This window comes from Mus musculus, chromosome 3 (assembly GCF_000001635.26).
Source record: "Mus musculus strain C57BL/6J chromosome 3, GRCm38.p6 C57BL/6J".
In the NCBI taxonomy this organism is placed as follows: domain Eukaryota; kingdom Metazoa; phylum Chordata; class Mammalia; order Rodentia; family Muridae; genus Mus; species Mus musculus.
Genome location: NC_000069.6, coordinates 55,575,071 through 55,587,321, shown reverse-complemented (window position 1 = coordinate 55,587,321; position 12,251 = coordinate 55,575,071). Strand labels below are relative to the sequence as shown.

Sequence of the window (12,251 nt, the reverse complement as noted above, 5' to 3'; positions counted from 1 at the left end):
AACAAAAACTTACTCTTGTACCCTTGTGATTTTTTGTGAACGTTAATGAAATTACATAGATTCAGGCAGGCTGGAAGTAGGGATTGTTACTTTTTTTTTTTTTTCAGTTTTGGGGTCATGGTGTATTTCCAATAGTCAAACATATCTTGGAATGGGCAGGCCTTTCTCTAAGAGCTCATAGATGAGTTGACCCATCTATGCCTTCATCTCAGCTTGAAGGTCAGCAAGAGCATTCCTGAGTCCTTGAGGGGGTCTCACAGCTCTGCTGAAAAATGTAAACACTCTGAGTCCACAAATAAGCCCTGTGGTCCTTCCATTTCCCTTGGGGTCTAACACACAGCTTCTCTTTTCTGAACCTTTACTCTAAAAGGAGAGCGCTGAGTATGTACTGAAGGAATGGCTGATTGCACATTTACCCTTTCTTTAGAGGGAGGATGCCTTTCCTTCGCTCATCTTCTGTCTCCCCTGATCTTTGCGGACACTTTTTCTTAAGCATGAACTTGGAGAAAGGAGGAATGTCCCTGGGAAGCCCCTCTGGGTTACTGCAGCAGAGCACAGTGGTCAGTGCCAACATCTGCAAAACTTGGCAATCTAGTGTGGCTTTGATGAGCTCAGGGCCAAGTCCTGGATGGACCCTGAGGTCTTCAGAGAATACCACACAGGGAAGGTTCATGTGGGGTGGGGTGAGAAATGCCACTTTGAACTTTAGGTACCAGGTAGGAGTTGGTCCTTATTAGGAAGGGCCCTGGCCTTTTTACCTGTGTTGTCTGGACTGCCCTAATCTCTTTCTAATGAGTCCTTGTGGTGGCTTTGAAAGGCATTAAATCCAAGACTGTTTTCCAAGTGCTTTGAGAGCAGGTACCCTCTGGGCTCCACAGACTGGCCTGACCCCTCTGCTCCTGCAGCACTGGGGTTTGTGGCACTGAAAGGAAATAAAACTGTAATTCATGTAATGTATGTTAAATAGCCCAAAGAGTTGTTTCTGAGCTTTAAAACCTGGGGCTGAGAACATAGCAGAACAGACCAGGACATGCCCGGGCAAGCCCATCGCCTCCCTAGCTCCCACCCCTCTGACCTAAGTTAAATGTTACAGGCTGCTGATGTTTAAATGGACCAATCATGTGAAACCGCGCCAATTCCTCCCCCAGCCCCACTCCTTTTCTATAAAACCCCCTAGCTTCCAAGCCTCGTGGTCGAATCCACTGTCTCCTGTTGTGTGAGATACGTTTCGACCCGGAGCTCTGCCATTAAAAAACCTCTTGTTGTTACATCAAGGTGTTGTGTTCTATTCGCGATTCTTGGGTGCACGCCGAATCGGGAGCTGAGTGGGGGTTTCCCCACTGAGTTCTTTCATTTGGAGGTCCCACCGAGATCTGCGTGACACCCAGGAACCCCGAAGGACCCCTTGGAGGTGCGTTTGTTTGTGTGAGTCTTGTTATGTTGTCTGTTGTCTAAGTGTCTAAGTGTGGCACTGCTGAATTTGTGTCTTAGTTTTTCAGTTCTGAGATTGTGGGTTTGAGCCCCACCTGTGTTACCAGTTCTGGTATTCTGTATTCTGGCAGCTGCCACTGCGGACCGTAAGGACCCTAGTGGCTGTGGGAAGACGACGGTCTATTTCCCCACAGGCTGCACCCTTGGAAGACATTCCGAGGGAGACCCTGGAGTGCCCGGGGTACGGAACAGTCAGGAGGACCTGGCTGTTGCCTGGCAGAGTGAAGAAGAGTGAGTGCTCTTCCTGCCAGAGGAGTGGAGCGGAATCCCACTCCATCAGAGGTAGCGTTTGGCTGGTTGTGTAAGTCCAGACGCAGACGAGTGTGCTTGGATGTCTTAGTGTTTTCCGTCTCTGTCATTGTGTTGTGTTTACTCTTATTCTTCACTATGGGACAGACCGTGTCTACTCCTTTATCTTTGACTAAGGACCATTGGACGGACGTTAGGGCTAGAGGACAAAATTTGTCAGTAAAAGTAAAGAAAAAGCCATGGATGACTTTCTGTTCCTCAGAATGGCCTGTTTTTGGAGTAGGTTGGCCAGCAGAAGGAACTTTTTACTTACCCACCATAAGGGCTGTGAAGGCCATTGTTTTTCAGGAAGGACCAGGGTCGCATCCAGACCAACAACCGTACATCATGGTATGGGAGGACTTGGCACGCTACCCACCCCCGTGGGTTCGCCCATTCCTCCCGCCTCTCCGCCCTGGCACCAAGATTCTAGCCATCCGAGAAAATGGTGAGAAAGAGAAACCGAAACCACCGCTCGGGAGAGATGATGATCGCAGCACACCAGTGACGAAACCCCCCAAGATCTATCCAGAGATTGAAGAACCCCCTGAGTGGCCCGATACCCCTCAACCCCCACCTTATGCTCCCCAGCCCCAACCTTCAGCTCCCTCGGGACCCCTGCCTCAGGCCCCGGCCGGAGGAGGGGGTCCCTCCACAGGAACAAGGAGCCGGCGAGGAGTCACCCCTGAGGGGCCTGCGGATTCAACTGTGGCGCTCCCCCTCAGGGCTATTGGGGCTCCCCCTGCCGATCCAAATAGTCTACAGCCCCTACAGTATTGGCCTTTTTCCTCTTCTGACCTTTACAACTGAAAAGCTCATCACCCCCCTTTTTCAGAAAACCCTGCAGGACTCACTGGGTTGGTTGAATCATTAATGTATTCACACCAGCCGACCTGGGATGACTGCCAGCAGCTTCTGCAGACTCTATTCACAACCGAGGAGAGAGAGAGGATTCTCCTCGAGGCTCGGAAAAATGTCCGAGACGAGGCTGGGCGCCCTGTCCAAACTCCAGCTGAGATAGATAAAAGATTTCCGCTAACCCGGCCCCGATGGGATTATAATACGGCATCAGGTAGGGAACGACTGTCCAATTATCGCCGGGTCCTAGTGGTGGGTCTCAGAGGTGCTGCCCGGCAGCCCACGAATCTGGCCAAGGTAAGAGAGGTTATGCAGGGAGCGACTGAGCCCCCCTCAGTCTTCCTTGAAAGGCTCATGGAGGCTTATAGGAGATATACCCCATTCGACCCCACGTCTGAGGGTCAAAGGGCCTCAGTAATTATGGCCTTCATTGGCCAGTCAGCTCCTGACATTAGGAAGAAGTTACAGCGAATTGAGGGCTTGCAGGATTACACCATAAGGGATGTAGTTAGAGAGGCAGAGAAAGTGTATCATAGGAGAGAAACAGAAGATGAAAAGTTAGAGAGAGAGAAAAGAGAGAAAAGAGAAGAGGAGGATAAGAGAGACAGGAGGCAAGAAAAGGTTTTGACTAGGATCCTGGCCGCAGTAGGAGAAAGAGATAATGGAAGAAGAGGTAGACAGTCAGGGAACCTGGGAGACAAAAGGCAGCAGGGACCAAGGAGACCCAGAGAAGGCGGGCAGCGCCTGGAGAGGAACCAATGCGCGTATTGCAAGGAAATGGGCCACTGGAAGAGCGACTGTCCGAAAAAAAAACAAGAGGTAAAGGTGCTTTCTCTTGGAGAAGATGAAGACTAGGGGGAACGGGGCTCGGCCCCCCTCCCCGAGCCTAGGGTAACTTTAGAAGTGGAGGGGACCCCTGTGGACTTTCTAGTTGACACGGGAGCCGAATTTTCAGTACTCAAAACACCTCTAGGAAAAGTAAAGAAAAATGAAAAAACCTTGGTGATCGGGGCCACGGGACAAAAATCGTATCCATGGACCACATCCCGAGTAGTAGACATAGGGCGAAATCGAGTAACTCATTCGTTTCTAGTCATTCCAGAGTGTCCTATGCCTTTATTGGGGAGAGACTTACTAACCAAGTTAAAAGCACAAATAACTTTCACCTCTCATCGACCGGAGGTTTTCTGGGAAATAAAAGCGCCCCAGACTCTAGAGCTGTCTTTACAACTAGGGGAGGAATATCGACTTTACCAAAATAAAGTAAAGCCCCCTGAGGGATTACAGGACTGGTTGAATCGATACCCCCAGGCGTGGGCAGAGACGGGAGGAGTGGGGATGGCAAAACTGGTCCCCCCCGTGGTGATTGAACTTAAGTCTGGGGCCACCCCTATAGGGGTCCGACAATATCCCATGAGCAGAGAAGCTCAAGAGGGTATACGCCCCCAAATTAACAAACTGCTCCAACAAGGGATTTTGGTCCCATGCAAATCCCCTTGGAACACTCCTCTACTTCCAGTAAAAAAACCAGGGACCAGGGACTTCCGTCCAGTACAGGACCTTAGAGAAGTCAACAAGAGAGTTCAGGACATACACCCCACGGTGCCAAATCCTTATAACCTCCTCAGCACCTTGCCACCTGGTCGGACATGGTACACAGTCCTGGATCTCAAAGATGCTTTTTTCTGTTTGAGGTTACACCCCAACAGCCAGCCCTTGTTCGCTTTCGAATGGCGAGACTCCGAGAGTGGACAAGCCGGACAGCTCACATGGACGAGGCTGCCTCAGGGATTCAAGAACTCGCCCACTTTGTTCGATGAAGCCCTACACCGAGATCTTGCTCTTTTCCGAGCCAATAACCCACAGGTGACTCTTCTGCAATATGTAGATGATCTGCTCCTAGCTGCAGAAACACGCGAGGACTGTGAAATTGGGACCCAAAACCTCCTGGGCGAGTTAGGTAAGCTGGGGTATCGGGCCTCTGCTAAAAAGGCTCAGTTATGCCAGATAGAAGTGACCTACCTAGGATATGTCTTGAGAGATGGACAACGGTGGCTCACAGAAGCCAGAAAACAAGCTGTTATGCAGATCCCGGCCCCAACCACTGCTCGCCAGGTAAGAGAGTTCCTGGGGACCGCCGGGTTTTGCAGACTCTGGATTCCCGGATTTGCCACACTGGCAGCTCCCTTATATCCACTAACCAAAGAGAAAGGGAAATTCACCTGGACCAGAGAACATCAGCTAGCCTTTGAAACTCTCAAAAAGGCACTGCTGCAGGCTCCGGCATTGGCCCTGCCAGATTTAAACAAACCTTTCACCCTATACATTAATGAAAGAAATGAAGTGGCAAGGGGAGTCCTTACCCAGGTTTTGGGACCATGGAAGGGCCCGGTAGCCTACTTATCAAAGAAACTAGACGCTGTGGCCAGTGGATGGCCCTCCTGCCTGCGAGCGATAGCAGCCACGGCTGTGCTAGTAAAAGATGCTGACAAACTGACTATGGGCCAGAATGTTACTATAGTGGCCCCACACTCTCTTGAGAGCATCATCAGGCAACCACCGGACCGCTAGATGACCAACGCCCGAATGACGCACTACCAGAGCCTATTGCTGACAGAGCGAGTAAGTTTTGCACCCCCAGCCATTCTCAACCCCGCCTCCTTACTACCTGAGGCTGACGAGGCCCCTGCACATAAGTGTGAAGAAATACTGGCAGAAGAGACTGAAATCCGGCCAGACCTCACAGACCAACCTTGGCCAGGGGCGATGACTTGGTTCACGGACGGAAGCAGCTTTGTGGTAGAAGGTAAGCGGAAGGCTGGGGCGGCAGTAGTAAATGAAAAGGCTGTCATATGGGCCAGCAGTCTGCCGGAGGGTACATCAGCTCAAAAAGCGGAACTAATCGCATTAATTCAAGCCTTAAGGCTGGCAGAAGGAAGGGCTCTTAATGTCTATACCGCTTTTGCCACGGCTCATGTACACGGAGCAATATACCGACACCGTGGACTGCTGACGTCTGCCGGCAAAGATATCAAAAATAAAGAAGAAATTCTCAGCTTATTAGAAGCTGTTCATTTGCCCCGTAGGGTGGCAATTATCCATTGCCCAGGACACCAGAAGAAAACTGGGCCCGTTGAAAAGGGAAATCAAATGGCAGACCAAGAAGCTAAAAAAGCAGCCCAAGGGCCAATGACTCTGGTGGTGAGAACCCAACAGCCCGCTGCTGAGGAAATAAATAAAAGAACCCTCACAGAAGAAGAGGGGCGAGATTACTTAGCTAACATACACCATCTGACTCATTTAGGAACTAAAAAATTACTAAAATTGGTTAGTAAGTCCCCCTATTACATTCCTAGATTAAAAGGAATTGTGGAAGAGATAGTAAAAAACTGCCGTGCTTGTGCACTTACCAACGCTGGGTCTAGCAGGCTCCAGGAAGGAAAACGACTGCGAGGAGACAGACCTGGAGCCTACTGGGAAACTGACTTCACTGAGGTGAAACCGGCTAGGTATGGAAATAAATATCTCCTAGTTTTTATAGACACCTTTTCAGGATGGGTCGAAGCGTTCCCCACCAAGAAAAAAACGGCTAATGTAGTGGTCAAGAAGATACTTAAAGAAATCCTTCCCCGCTTTGGGATACCTAAGGTAATGGGGTCAGACAACGGACCTGCCTTCGTCTCCCAGGTAAGTCAGGGATTGGCCAGACAACTGGGGACAAATTGGAAATTACATTGTGCATACAGACCCCAGAGTTCAGGACAGGTAGAAAGGATGAACAGAACGCTAAAGGAGACTCTGACTAAAATAGCCTTAGAATCCGGCGGAAGCGATTGGACAGCCGTTCTCCCTTATGCCTTGTTCAGGGTTCGGAATACACCTGGACCCCTTGGCCTAACTCCATTTAAATTAATGTATGGGGCGCCCCCACCCATTTTTATGACCGTAGGGGATAAGAATCGCCCGGATGTGTCTTTCTCTCCTTCTTCTAGTCTTTTGGCTCGATTAAAAGCTCTCGAAATAGTAAGAAAAGAGGTCTGGGAACAGCTAAAAGAAACCTATGTTGCTGGTGACACACAGGTGCCGCATCAGTTTGAAGTAAGAGACGCAGTCCTGGTGAGGAGACACCGAGCGGGAAACCTAGAACCGAGGTGGAAGGGACCCTACTTGGTGCTACTGACAACGCCCACCGCGGTCAAAGTGGAAGGAATCCCCACTTGGGTCCACGCATCCCACGTTAAGAGAGCACCCCCTGGAGTCAGCCATGATGAGTGGACTTTGGAGAAGACTACTAATCCTTTTAAGTTGCGCCTGCTTCGTAGGAGCGATCCCAAAAGACTTCAACCCCCACAGTCCTGTTCAACAAACGTGGGAGGTACTCAATGAGGGGGGTAGGGCTGTATGGACAATCGCTGAGGTACACCCTCTGTAGACTTGGTGGCCTGATCTTTTCCCTGACATCTGTAAGTTGGCTATAGGAGCCCCTCCTGGATGGAACTTGGAGGGGTACTCTGACATTCAGAGGGCACCTTTAACACCCCCTCCGTACGTAGAAAAACATTCGAGAGACCCATGGGGTGGTTGCTCTAACCAAAGGGATAGAAGTATGCTTCGAACCCATCCCTTCTATGTCTGCCCCGGGCCCCACCGAAGTCAGTCCCTCAATCCAACGTGTGGAGGTAAGGCTGACTTCTTTTGTAAGAGCTGGGGTTGCGAGACTTCAGGTACAGCCCGCTGGAAGCCCTCCTCGAGCTGGGACTATATTAGAGTAACAGCCAACTATTCCCTAGCGTCTTATGTACCTGGAGGATTTGACCTAGACGAGTGTACTGACTGGTGCCATCCGCTCCGTGTCACCTTCACTGAACCAGGGAAGAGAGCTCTGGGATGGACAAAAGGGTATACCTGGGGTCTTAGGATTTACAAGGAAAGATATGATGAGGGATTATTGTTCACTATCAGATTAAAAATAGAGACCCCCTACAATCCTTTAGGCCCCCCAACCAAGTTCACACCCCTCACCCATACAATTACTCAGCCTACTCCAGTGATTGCGGACCCCCTTAATATGGCCGCTATCACCCAACCTCCCACTCCTCAGGTACCTCTAACTATTACCCCCGAGATTCCTTCAAGACAGAGGATGTTTAACCTAGTGAGAGGAGCCTTTTATGCCCTTAACAGAACTGATCCAAGCGCTACTGAGGACTGCTGGCTATGCCTGTCCTCGGGTCCGCCTTATTATGAAGGAATCGCCTTCAATGGAGATTTCAACAGAACCAGCAGCCATACTTCCTGCTCTTGGGGTACAGGACAAAAACTGACCCTGACTGAAGTATCCGCGAGGAATCCAGGTCTCTGTATAGGTACCCCACCTTCCACTCACAAACACCTATGCGGACAAATTCAGTCCGTGTCCAGAACGGAAGCTGATTACTATCTTGTACCTTCCCCGGTTGGATGGTGGGCTTGCAATACAGGACTTACTCCCTGTGTATCAACTAAGGTTTTTAATTCATCTCATGATTTTTGTGTCATGATCCAGCTGTTACCCCGTGTATATTATCACCCTGCATCCAGTTTAGAAGAAAGCTATGCGGGCCGGCGGTCAAAAAGAGAACCAATTACTTTAACCCTGGCTGCATTCATGGGAATAGGTATGGCAGTAGGAGTGGGGACGGGAGTGTCAGCTTTAATAGAAGGAAGACAGGGAATTCAGTCTTTGAGGGATGCTGTCAATGAAGACCTAGCGGCAATAGAGAAGTCCATAGACGCTTTAGAAAAATCTTTGACCTCCCTGTCTGAGGTAGTTTTACAGAACAGGAGAGGTCTTGATTTGTTGTTCCTAAAGGAAGGAAGACTGTGTGCTGCCCTTAAAGAAGAGTGCTGCTTCTATGCAGATCATACAGGAATAGTTAGAGACTCTATGCAGAAACTGAGAGAAAGATTAGAGCGAAGGAAACGGGAACGGGATGCTCAATGGGGGTGGTTTGAGTCGTGGTTTGAATCACGACCATCTTGGATAACTTCTTTAATTTCCGCTGTAGCCGGACCAATCCTTATGATATGCTTAGCTTTAGTTTTCGGCCCTTGTATAATAAATAGAGGAATGGCTTTCATCCAGAGTAAAATTGATACAGTAAAACTCATGGTTCTTCAAAGGCAATATCAACCTATAGTTCAGGTAGATGAAGAGTTAAGGGACACCGACCTCTAAAATTCTATGATTAGAATTAGTCTAAACAGAAGAAGAGGGGAATGAAAGGAAATAAAACTGTAATTCATGTAATGTATGTTAAATAGCCCAAAGAGTTGTTTCTGAGCTTTAAAACCTGGGGCTGAGAACATAGCAGAACAGACCAGGACATGCCCGGGCAAGCCCATCGCCTCCCTAGCTCCCACCCCTCTGACCTAAGTTAAATGTTACAGGCTGCTGATGTTTAAATGGACCAATCATGTGAAACCGCGCCAATTCCTCCCCCAGCCCCACTCCTTTTCTATAAAACCCCCTAGCTTCCAAGCCTCGTGGTCGAATCCACTGTCTCCTGTTGTGTGAGATACGTTTCGACCCGGAGCTCTGCCATTAAAAAACCTCTTGTTGTTACATCAAGGTGTTGTGTTCTATTCGCGATTCTTGGGTGCACGCCGAATCGGGAGCTGAGTGGGGGTTTCCCCACTGAGTTCTTTCAGCACATGCTGCTGGTACCTCCTGAAGAGGAATGTGGCTGAATTTATTTTCTGAAGTCTTCAGGGTTGCTCAGGGGTGCTTGTACCCATGACCTGACTGCTCTTGGCTCTGTGTGTCTACATGATGCAGAGAGACAGAGAGGGAGAGAGAGAACACAGCAGGCACACACACATACACAGGCTTCTTTCTTGACATGAGATTCTTAATGATTCCCAAGCTGTGGAACCGAAAGGGATACTATTTGGAGTTTGTGTTAGTCCATTTTCCATTGCTGAGGTAAAATGCCCGATAAAACAACTTACAAGAAGAAAAAGCTTGGATTTTTGATCATGGTTTTAGTGTGTGGTTGACTGGTTCCATTGTGTTTGAGGCAGAACAGTATTGTAGGAACACATGACAGAAAAGCCGAATGGGCATGGTGACTGGCTCAGACAGAGCTAGAGAGGGTAGCTTTGGGGACAAGATACACTTCTCTCCTTAAGGACTCCTGAACCACATGCCCCTTCCATCTAGGCCTTTCTAAAAGTTTCTGTCAGCTCCCATGAGGCCATGAAGTTAGTGGATTAGCTCACTGGAAAGGAGGGAACCCCTAGGGGTCCTCACTGAGGAATTCTCCTGCACTGAAGAAGGAGCAATCCCCAACAGGTGAGCACAGAGGTGGGGGTGGGGCCACCAGGTCTTTGAAGGGGAGACTGGCATGTGGGTCTTTCTTTTTTCTTTTCTCTTCTAAAGGTAAATGATGTTTATCATTTTCCTTCGATGCCTAAACATTGGGATGTTAGATTCCTGTGTTTGGGTCAGTACATGGACTTCAGAAGCCGGAATGGATTTTGTGTTGTGTCAAATCCTAAATACCGCAGCCGCCTAGTCCTTGGCCACTTGACTTTCATCGGCCTTCGGGAGTTTGTTTGCATGGGTTGCTTCCTTCATAAAAATCAGCTGATCATATTTTCTTAGTGAACATGATGATGAAAGACAAATATACAGGCTAAGTTCATTGCTATATTCATGATTTCCTTTGATTTTAAGAGAAAATAGAACCATTTGCAGCCCCCCTCCCACCCCTGCTGGGTTCCACACTCGGCCTGGCCCACCTAATGGCTCTGTGGCCCCCACATCTAGCCTGCTGCAGGCTGAGCTGCTATTGCATCTTGTATATCACCCTCATGGCTTCTGTTGGAAGCTAGTCTCTGTTGTTTCTCCATCCCTCTTTCCCTGGGAAAGCATTTAACAGCCAGGTTGAGCCTCGGATGACAGATCACAGAATGACTTCATCAAATCCAATTTGGAAAACCAACCAGTTGACCGGGGTTAGTTACAGAACCCCAGGTGAGGGGTTAGTTACAGGAGCAGAAGCAACTTCTCTGGTAGTTATGTCACCAAAGAGGTTGATGTCACCATTGCTGATAGCTCACAGGGATGCATGACTGCAGCTCCCTGCTTGGCCTTTGGGTGTCATATCTCAGTGAAGAGTTCACTCTTCCCCGGCAACTGTTTGCTGCTTCTATAGCCTGAGAGAGGGGCCTCTTATGCTTGTTAGATTTCTTGTGGATTCCATCAGCCTTCATCCAGGAAGAAGTCTTTGCATCAAGTGAAACATCCCTACCAAGGATGCTCCCCTGCAGGGAAGACTAGCAAAGGCTTTCACTGTCCTGGTTTCATCTCTGTTGCAGTTAACAAATACCAGGAACAAAAGCAATTTAGGGGAAGCAAGGACTCACTTAAGCTTATAGATGACAGTTCATTGGAGAGGGAAGTCAGGATGGGAGCTCAGGCAGGACCCTGAAGCAGGCCTGTTTGTTATTCTATGTAGTATAAGTGAGCTCCTCTGACCAAGGAACTCACTCTGGACAAGGCCATGGGAGTGCAAACAGAGGACACCACAGAGGGCTTTGCTTGTGGGCGCACAGGCCTGTTTATACTCAGCTTGCTTTCTCCTGCAGTGCAAAACTCCCTGCTAAGGAAATGCTGCCTCCCACAGTGGGCTGGGCCCTCCTAAGCTCATTAATAATCAGGATGCTCCCCCCAGGGGACTCTAGGCTTCATCAAGTTGAAGGTTAAAGCCAACCAGGACAATCCTTCTGCATCTAAGCGGATGAAATACTCCTCAGGGGGCGAAACGAAGATCCCAGGGTCTTAGAATCTTGCTAGACAGCGTCTTACAAAGTGAAGACCCCAGAGAGGGCTTACAAACGACACTGAACCCAAGAACTCATTTCATCCTTTAGGCAGTCTCTCATCTGAGGGGCTTTGTGACCTTCATGCACACAGCACTCCAGGGTGGCAGTCCCTTCAACAACAACAGTCAAGTTTAACACCATCGTGGGAAAATCAGAGAGGGAAAAAAAGTATGTTTCTGATGATCAGGTAAAACATGTTCCTGGCAGTCAGTCAGGTGATCAATATAGTTTAGAAGATGAATTGAGAAAAAAATATCATGGTTAAAGATATGGTTCAGGACTTTAGAGTGTACACTGCTCTTGCAGAGGATCTACGTATGAATCCTGGGACCTGTACTGGGCAGCTCAAAACTGCTGATAACTCTAACTCTAGGGGACTATTTTGAACTTTGTGGGCATGTGCAAAGACACAGATTTGCATAATTAAAAAAAATAAACTCCTGTTTCTTTTCTCACTGAGTTTGTAGATGATGCACACTGTGTGTACAGTGGCAAGGAACTTGTCTGAAGCCTCAGCTGTACCTGAGACAATCTCCCAGAACAGGAAAGGTCTAGAGAGAACCAAGCATTTCTTCCAAAGACCATATTTTATGTCAAACTTGGTTGGCCCTCCTTTCTTGGGAGCAAAATTAACTTGAAAACACTACAGGCAAAAATAATATCCATGTCCTTGGCATTCCAGTTGTGTACTGGGTTACCAAACCATCCCCTTTGCCGTTTGTAAAAACCTAATTTGGACAGGTGCT

At 48.7% G+C, this 12,251-nt stretch overlaps 1 long non-coding RNA gene across 1 annotated transcript; it reads left to right on the top strand.

Moving 5' to 3' along the window:
• The first annotated feature begins 5,887 nt into the window (after nt 1-5,887).
• Gm43549 lies at nt 5,888-6,892 on the top strand. Its single transcript, XR_001783839.1, has 2 exons — nt 5,888-6,146; nt 6,718-6,892. It is a non-coding gene; the product is annotated as a predicted gene 43549 (long non-coding RNA).
• Nucleotides 6,893-12,251: the final 5,359 nt, after the last annotated feature.